Consider the following 10908-nt stretch of genomic DNA (forward strand, 5'->3'; position numbering starts at 1 on the left):
GGTAATTCTAGCGATAGGCATTGTCATTAATACACTCCAAAATCTTAAAGGGACCATAGGATTTATCGGCAAGCTCAACTACGGGATGGGTCTCAATGCCCTTGAATCGACGCTTCTCAATACGTTGTAATGATGAGGTCACCTTTAGCGAATAAAACTCTCATTCAACACTTGTTCACTCATGTAGTGTAGACAGCCTGAGCGTGCTCGATGTTTTTATGGATAGAAGTCAAAACAATAGAGAAATCCTTAGTGAGTCAATAATAAGCAGCTCCTACTCAATGCCTAAGATGGGTCAATGGAGTGGGAATGGTCTTGCCATAGACAATTTGAAATGGAGATTCACCTTAGCGAAGTGATTAGTGTTGTTGTAGGCTAATTGTAAAATGTGTAAAAATTTATCTCATTTGCCTGGCAGATATGTAACATGTCACAAATAGTATTTTATGTGACCTCGATTTGATCATTGGACTCATGATGAAAAGTGGTGGAGAAGTCTAACTTTGTACCAAGATTGTCAAAGAGTGCAGTCCAGAAGTTACTACCGAATTTATTATCCAAGTCTGACACGATTTCTTTCAAAAGGCCATGGTGTACAAAGATGTGCTTGAGGACCTATACGGCGATCAAGGTCTTCTTGCAAGGGATAAAGTAAGCATGTTTACTAAATCTATCAATGATAGTCCAAATCATATCGAAACTTGAGCTAGTCGTAGAAAATTCAATAATGAAGTCCATAGAGATTTGTTCTCATGGACCATTAGGGATCAGCATAAGCAAACCTTCACATTCTCTTGTAGCTCTTGACTTTCTAGCGAATAAGGCATTGTGCAACAAAAGATGCAACATCAACTTTAAGCTTAGGCTAGGAAAAATGTTAAATTACAGTCTGATACGTTGCAGCAACACCTATATACCCCATGTAGAATGGTTGATGCACCGGTTCTAGTACCAAGCAACAAAACGGTGCAGTGACTTACAAGTGCTTTTCATAGAATAGGTAGTCATCGTGATTGGAATACAAGGGGATAGGGGTACCATTAGCTTGCTTAATTTTGTGCCAAATTTTTGAAAAGTCTCAATCAGAGGCATAGGTCTCCTTCACAAGCTCGAAAGGGTTGCCCTTGATGACTACGAGATTATGTATACAAGGTCATCCACTCACTACATCGAAAACTACATTGTATTTGCTTGGTTGATACTGAATCGTCGGTTTAAAGTTGCCAAACTTAGAGAGAAAGAGAGAGAGAGGATAGACACTAACCCATAGTTTAGTTTAAACTAACTACAACTGGGTAGATTAGGTTAGGTTAGTTGCATCCCAAAAAGAAAAGGGGGAGGGGGGGCCGTATTCAAAAATTGGCTATTTTTTCCCCTACTTTAGGGCACCTTTTTGTATTCATTTGAAGGCTAAATTGGACCCAGTTGAAGCCCTGATTTATTAATCCACATATATAAAGTAGAGCCATGTTTGGCATTATTAATCCAGAGATGCAAAGCAGAGCCCTGTTTGGCCAAATGGGCATTATTAATCCATAGATGTAGAGCTACGCCCTGTTATGCAAGTTGGTGGTACAAGGCCTCATCCTAGGACTGAAACCCTAGAAGCTTCTTCTCCAATGAGGGGTTTTTGGGAACACTCCCCACACAAGAGGTCAGTGGCAGCAGCAATCTCATAGGTGGATCTTCTTAGAGGCTCCCTTGACAAGGAAAGGCTCTCCTTTAATGAGGAGCCTTTATAGAATGTGGCACAGATAAGCAAGGAGTCTCATTTGGGTTAGCTCGTCCTGCAAGGAGGAGTTTGAGAGACAATTGCTCATATGGCACCCAGAGGTTTGGGACTTGGAGGGATGCATGCTAGGTCAGCAAACACACATTGGATGGGTTCAATGGGATTGTGGCCTAGCCAGATCCTTTAGGGCTTGGAGGTAGCTCCCTGGGGAGGTTAAGCCCAGAACGCAAGCCCCCTCTCACCTAAGGGGGGCAGGTATTCAAATGGCAGAGATTGATGCTATTATCCCAGATTCTTAATGGGAGGGATTATAGAGTCCGTGGAGCCCGCACTATCGAGGCAATTTTCACGGACATGGATGCATCTCAAGATACCTTTCTTTCGAGAGTCTCTTGAGTCCTATCACCACAAACTCTACAAGGTTGAACCAACAGGATTATTGTAGGTAGAGTCAAGTCAGATGATGAGGCAAAGACAGCCTTAGAGGGGTTGGGATGGTAGAGAGTTAGGATAGTCGGTCACTTGGGTAGGACTTGGTACATAGAGGGTAGCCATAGTTTTATTGATCCAGGAGGGAGCAGTGTGGCACATGTGGATTTGGAGAGCATACCTCTATGGGTCTCTTTCTTTTCTTACATGATTCGCATTGGGCATTGGTACAACTCAGGGTAGTAGTGTGGACCCCCTCGAGGGAATAACACTAGATTGAGCAAGATGTTCTGAGTGAGGTTATCTCTCGCTTCTGGCCTTGTCTGTAGCCACATAAGATCTCGTATTTTTAATAGTTTCTGGCACATGGGCATCTTCCCCCATCAGCCCTTGGCTAGAGTAGATGCAGATGCATTTGATGCGCAAATGGAGTTTGGAGACAATTTCCTGCTGCTTTTGGGGATGCTAGGTCGCACAGAGGACTTGGCTGGCCTCCCTTAGGATTGTGGCCAGCACATAGCGGATCCAAAGGGACTTCACTTAGGGGATGGTAGCCTAGCTCATGGAGGGAGGACATGCCTTCTTGGTCGATCTAGTCTCATTGGCGTACTGGATTCATGGACACCAGGTCTCGTAGACAGAGATCTACGTTGCATGGCCACCTTCTCGATCATGCTCATCGCCTTCACTAGAGGATAGTGTTTGGGAGACAGTGTCCAGCATTATTGCTTGGAACATTTGGGTCACCCGGTGTAGTCGGGTGATGGGAGGCCAATTGGTTTCTCCAGCATCTACCCTAGTTGCCATGTGGTGTACGAGGCAGTCGATAGAGCGAGCGAGGAAAAGCGAGCGGGCCCAAAAGAGCGAGCGAGCTTTTCCACAATTTCCTTATCGAGGTATTCAACATAGCTTTGTGGAAACCACTATTTGGGAAAATTGTCGAAAATAAAACTTATGTTACTATGTGTAACTATACCAATATTGCGAATTATAGTCTACCTTAACTTCCAATTGGAGCCATACTCACATTATGCAACAATAGTATGTGGTTTGAAAGAAACCGAATTTCCACTCCAAAGCAGATTCCATTACTGATACAACAATTCTTTTGCATTTGAAATGGGTCTTATTATCAAACTCCTTCAATAATCAAAACAAATGCGTTGCTTGATATGTTGAACTTAGTAACATAAACATCACTTCACCCATATGTGGGGAAAAAAAACTTTCTGTAGACTTCATAGCATGGGATTGCATCAACACTTATGACATTCAAAATGGTTCTTCTTATTAAAAGTGTTATCAACCATGAAAGAAAATGTTTAAAAATAGTTCACCCATATGTTGAAAAACCCAAGTGTCATTTATGACATTCAAAATTGTTCTTGCAACCATCCTGTAGTTCCTAGAGATTTTGCCTATACTTCCAACCCCTTCCCTTCAACCACTAAGAGGTATCTAATAGTTTTATAGAACACTTGAGATATCATCACCTCCTAATACAAAACCATTATTACTATTTGTAGAACACTTGAGATATCATCACCTCTTAATACAAGACCATTCTTACTATTTGTAGAACACTTGAGATATCATCACTCCTTCCCTTCAGCCACTAAGAGGTACCTAATACTTTTGTAGAACACTTGAACCATTCCTACTATTTGTAGAACACTTGAGATATCATCACCTTTTAATACAAAACCATTCTTACGGTTTGTATAACACTTGAGATATCATCACCTCTTAATATAAGACCATTCTTAGTATTTGTAGATCACTTTAGATATCATCGTCTCTTAATACAAGACCATTCTTACTATTTGAGAGATTAATGGATTAAAGGTTTGAAGCTCATAGGAGACGAAGGAAGAGAAAGTCAGTTTCGACATGAGGACAATAAAACTAATTGGAATATTTTGACTTATGTATTATACCTTTTTGAAGACTATGAATTTAAGTCAGTTTCAACATTAGGATGATAAAACTAATTAGAACATTTTGACTTATGTATTATATATTTTTGAAGACTATGAATTTTAATGAGGAGAGGCATGCACACTACTTAGTAAATACACTAGTACTACTACTAGCCTACGACTATTAAGCCTAGTAGCACCAGTGTGATTTTGAGCCTTGTATCAGCCTTTTGATAATTTTCTTTCATCTTTAGTGCAATAGAAATTATTCCTTCTATCAGAAGAATCTTGCCAAATTTATTCAAAGTGATGATTTTGTAGTCTACAGCCACTATCCTTTGACTCTCAAAAATATATTAAATGTGAGCACCCATTTATCTTGTTTGATCAACCCTAGACTATGCTGTGATAGGACATTACTAGAACAAAAAAAAAAAGAATTGATATGGCGATGTTCGGTGTGAAATAACCAAATTAAGGATTTAATAAGAAAGAAAACAATCAGAATCAATAGGCTATTCAATGGCTCAAATCTGCACAGAAATTATAATGTGCCTCCCAACTCTTATGCATTCCAGCTCCTCATGTTTGACAACAATGCAAACAATAATGAAATCACATTATCTTTAGTTTCAAAGTAAGCAAAGCACCAAAAATAAATGCAAACGTATTGGATGACGAATAAATAGGTATAGATATAGATAGACCTATATATATGCATTCATAGATATAATGATGATTAAAGTTGGACGGTATAATAATATTATGTGTACTATCATTGGGATTAGGACTACTATTGGTAATATTGTATGTAGTAGTAGGAGAACTACCATTAAGGAACACTCAAATAAAATTACTAATGGTGGTGATAAAACTACCACTAGTAGTTTGGTAATTACCCCTAACATCTACAACAAATATTTGATGGGTAGCTAGTATTAGGTCAAAAGGCCCCAATTGTGCTATAATAATGGACCAAAAAAGGGAGTGCTATAGCATCACCTAAGGGTCACTTTTTATCCATGAAAGAAACAAGTCGGTGCAACCTAGGTCATACAGATCTAGGTCATGTGGAGTGGTTCGCGTCTCTTTCCTTGACAAAAAAGTTACACTACCTTTGATAGTAACTACAAAGATTGCTGCCATAGTGCCGTAGAGTAGCCCCTAGGTTGCACCATCATCCCTTTTTGCTTTTGAGCCATTAAGTTTGATCCACTGATTTTATGTAGAATTATTCTACTATATGTTCACATGTCCTTAATAGGATCTTGATATAATCCCTTCCATTGTAAGTACTTTTACTTCAAGTTTCACATATCCTTAACAAACCACTAGGCTTCAACACAAATTCATTCTTATGTTTCAAGCCTTAAACTCAAACACCCTTGTAAAAGGGATAATGTATTAAAGCTACATTCAATCCATCAAATCTTTTGAATAACAGTTCTATTGAAAATTCATGTATCATCAATAGGATTTCATCCATTATATGTTCATTTGTCTTTAATAGTATGTCTAAAAATTCATGTATCTTCAATATTATTTCTCTCATGTGTTCCAATATCTTCAAAAGGATACCTTTATTTAATAATGTCCAAACTTGAGCATTGATTTGTATTTATCAAACACAATTTCACTCCACCTATTCTCTAGAATGAAATTTTTTCGCCAAAAGTGGGCCAAATGTAAGGTCTTTCCACATATTCTTAAGAATGAAAATTTTGGCCTTACGTTGGCAAGTCTATGGAATGAGGGTAAGGCCAAAGTCTCTGGTACGGTGCATTAGGTCTTGATTAATTCTTCTTTAGGCTTGAATATTTAATGCATTAACTTCACAACTATTATTTATGCTTGAACTTGTAATGTATTAATTTCATGACTTAGGATTTTATGAAGTTATATCTAACATGTCCCAAATTTAATGGAAATTAATATCCTACATAACACAACAAAGTATCATCATATCCCTTCCCAAAATCAATGCTACCTAGCAACTCTCCTGGCATTTTCACTGCCTTGCATTTGAGTTAGCTATGATGAAGAATGTTGCCTGCCTTTGGAACCTCTTAGAGTTACCGTTAGCATGATCTAATTTCATGTACCCCAAAACTTGAGACTTGGAGATTCCCATATCACACCAGCGGTAGCTATCTTGTCCACTCTCAATGCTAGTAAGAGCTAGGCCCCATAGACCGGTAAAAGAAGTCTTTTTGGAGGTTCAATTTTTTCCCTCCGTCTTCTGCAGGCCCCCTGATGAAATAGGATATATTCATCACCCTACATTTAATGCAATAATTGACACAACTTTTTTGGACCTGACTATGTAGTTTACATCCCAAAATTGGTGCTAAAATTGCAGATTGGGAGATTCCCATATCACACCAATGGTAGCTGTCTTGTCCACTCTCAACACTAGTCAGAGCCGCGGTCCCCATAGACTGGTAAAAGAATTCTTTTTGGAGGTTCAATTTTTTGCCTCCGTCTTCTCCGGCCCCATGACGGAATAGCATATACTCACCACCCTACATTTAATGCAAGAATTGACAACTTTTTTTGGACATGACTATGCAGCTTACATCCCAAAATTGGTGCTAAAATTGCATACCGGGCATCTCCATTTGCCGGGAGGTGTCCCCAGCGACCCCTTGGACTTGCTCTATTTGTCTAGTTGTGTCTCTCCACAAAAATCGGAGTAGGGCCTAATTTCCCCATCTAGTAAAACTATATGCATCAATATGTATGTATGTATGTATGTATGTATGCATGCATGCATGCATCCATGTATGTATGTACACACACACATATGTATGTATGTATGTGTACTAAAACTACTAAAACTATATGCATCAAATAATGTTGTTGATCAATTTTTAGCATACCCCACCAAAATCAAGACCCCCATTGCAAAGAAAGGTAAGGAACACAAGTGCTTGTTCTTATGCTCATGAGACAACAAAATGGGGTCTTACTTTTGATGTTTGTATGTATGTATGTATGTATGTATGTATAAATGTATGTATGTATGTATGTATGTGTGCGTGTGTGTGTATATGTATGTATGTATGTATGTACGTATGTATGTATGTATATATATATGTATATGTATATGTTGATGCATATATGTATATATTGATGTATATATTGATGCATACAATTTTGATATATGGAGAAAATGGACATGAAAACCATCTAAATTGGTTCTTGTCGTTCGATTTGATATATGACATGATCCTATTTGGATTTGTAAGTCCAAAGATATGGGGTCCTACTTTTAGGGCCTGAATGCCTAAAATAGGTAGCACGTTAACGCGCTACCTATTTCATGCATTTAGGCCTCAAAAGTAGGATCCCATTGGCAACACAATGGGGTCCTAGTTTTAAGGCCTAAATGCATGAAATAATGCATTTAGGCCTCAAAAGTAGGACCCCATTGGCAACACAATGGGGTCCTAGTTTTAAGGCCTAAATGCATGAAATAGACAGCGCGTTAATGCGCTGCCTATTTTAGCCATTCAGGCCCTAAAAGTAGTACCCCGTATCTTTGGACTTGCATATCCAAATGGGGTCATGTCATAAATCAAATCGAACGGCAAGATCCACTTTAGATGGTTTTCATGTCCATTTTCTCCATCAACTAAAACTATATACATCAAATAATGTTGTTGATCAATTTTTGGCATACCCCCCCAAAATCAAGACCCCCATTGCAAAGAAAGGTAAAGAACACAAGTGCTTGTTCTTATGCTCATGAGACAACAAAATGCATGACATGGGAAACCAATGGGGTCTTACTTTTGATGTTTGTATGTATGTATGTATGTATATATATGCATGTACATACATACATACATACATATACATATACATATATATATATATATATATATATATATATATGTATTTATGTATATGTTGATGCATATATGTATATATTGATGCATACAATTTTGATATATGGAGAAAATGGACATGAAAATCATCTAAATTGGCTCTTGCCGTCTGATTTGATATATGACATGACCCCATTCGGATTTGTAAGTCCAAAGATACGGGGTCCTACTTTTAGGGCCTAAATGCCTAAAATAGGGAGCGCGTCAACGCGCTGCCTATTTAGGACCCCATTGGGTTGCCAATGGGGTCCTACTTTTGAGGCCTAAATGCATGAAATAGGCAGCGCGTTGACGCGCTCCCTATTTTAGGCATTTAGGCCCTAAAAGTAGCACCCCGTATCTTTGGACTTGCATATCCGAATGGGGTCATGTCATATATCAAATCGAATGGCAAGATCCAATTTAGATGGTTTTCATGTCCATTTTCTCCATCAACTAAAACTATATTCATCAAATAATGTTGTTTATCAATTTTTGGCATACCCCCCCCAAAATCAAGACCCCCATTGCAAAGAAAGGTAAGGAACACAAGTGCTTGTTCTTATGCTCATGAGACAACAAATTGCATGACATGGGAAACCAATGGGGTTTTACTTTTAATGTTTGCATGTATGTATGTATGTATATATATGCATGTACATACATACATACATACATACATACATACATACATACATACATATATATATATATATATATATATATATATATATATGTATGTATGTATATGTTGATGCATATATGTATGTATTGATGTATATGTTGATGCATACAATTTTGATATATGGAGAAAATGGACATGAAAATCATCTAAATTGGCTCTTGCCGTTTGATTTGATATATGACATGACCCCATTTGGATTTGTAAGTCCAAAGATACGGGGTCCTACTTTTAGGGCCTGAATGCCTAAAATAGGGAGCGCGTCAACGCGCTGCCTATTTCATGCATTTAGGCCTCAAAAGTAGGACCCCATTGGCAACACAATGGGGTCCTACTTTTGAGGCCTAAATGCATGAAATAGGCAGCGCGTTGACGCGCTGCCTATTTTAGGCATTCAGGCCCTAAAAGTAGCACCCCGTATCTTTGGACTTGCATATCCGAATGGGGTCATGTCATATATCAAATCGAATGGCAAGATCCAATTTAGATGGTTTTCATGTCCATTTTCTCCATCAACTAAAACTATATTCATCAAATAATGTTGTTTATCAATTTTTGGCATACCCCCCCCAAAATCAAGACCCCCATTGCAAAGAAAGGTAAGGAACACAAGTGCTTGTTCTTATGCTCATGAGACAACAAAATGCATGAAATAGGTAACCAACGGGGTCCTAATTTTGCTGTATGTATGTAAGTATATATATATGTATGTATATACATACATATATATCTATATGTGTATATATGTGTGTGTGTGTGTGTGTGTGTGTGTGTGTGTATGTATGTATATATATATATATATATATATATATATATATATGTATGTATATGTATATGTTGATGCATACATGTATATATTGATGTATACAATTTTGATATATGGAGAAAATGGACATGAAAACCATCTATGATGGGGTCCTACTTTTAGGGCCTGAATGCCTAAAATAGGTAGCACGTTAACGCGCTACCTATTTCATGCATTTAGGCCTCAAAAGTAGGACCCCATTGGCAACACAATGGGGTCCTAGTTTTAAGGCCTAAATGCATGAAATAGACAGTGCGTTAACGCGCTGCCTATTTTAGCCATTCAGGCCCTAAAAGTAGTACCCCGTATCTTTGGACTTGCATATCCAAATGGGGTCATGTCATAAATCAAATCGAACGGCAAGATCCACTTTAGATGAAATCAAGACCCCCATTGCAAAGAAAGGTAAAGAACACAAGTGCTTGTTCTTATGCTCATGAGACAACAAAATGCATGACATGGGAAACCAATGGGGTCTTACTTTTGATGTTTGTATGTATGTATGTATGTATATATATGCATGTACATACATACATGCATACATATACATATATATATATATATATATATATATATGTATTTATGTATATGTTGATGCATATATGTATATATTGATGTATATATTGATGCATAAAATTTTGATATATGGAGAAAATGGACATGAAAATCATCTAAATTGGCTCTTGCCGTTTGATTTGATATATGACATGACCCCATTTGGATTTGTAAGTCCAAAGATACGGGGTCCTACTTTTAGGGCCTGAATGCCTAAAATAGGGAGCGCGTCAACGCGCTGCCTATTTCATGCATTTAGGCCTCAAAAGTAGGACCCCATTGGGTTGCCAATGGGGTCCTACTTTTGAGGCCTAAATGCATGAAATAGGCAGCGCGTTGACGCGCTCCCTATTTTAGGCATTCAGGCCCTAAAAGTAGCACCCCGTATCTTTGGACGTGCATATCCAAATGGGGTCATGTCATATATCAAATCAAACGGCAAGATCCAATTTATATGGTTTTCATGTCCATTTTCTCCATCAACTAAAACTATATTCATCAAATAATGTTGTTGATCAATTTTTGGCATACCCCCCCAAAATCAAGACCCCCATTGCAAAGAAAGGTAAAGAACACAAGTGCTTGTTGTTATGCTCAAGAGACAACTAAATGCATGACATGGGAAACCAATGGGATCTTACTTTTTATGTTTGTATGTATGTATGTATGTATATATATGCATGTACATACATACATACATACATACATACATACATATATATATATATATATATATATATATGTATGTATGTATGTATATGTTGATGCATATTTGTATATATTGATGTATATATTGATGCATACAATTTTGATATATGGAGAAAATGGACATGAAAATCATCTAAATTGGCTCTTGCCATTTGATTTGATATATGACATGATGCCATTTGGATTTGTAAGTCCAAAGATACGGGGTC

This window comes from Dipteris shenzhenensis, chromosome 15, assembly GCF_047967505.1.
Source record: "Dipteris shenzhenensis isolate YYH24624 ecotype China chromosome 15, Dip_SZ_1.0, whole genome shotgun sequence".
Lineage (NCBI taxonomy): Eukaryota > Viridiplantae > Streptophyta > Polypodiopsida > Gleicheniales > Dipteridaceae > Dipteris > Dipteris shenzhenensis.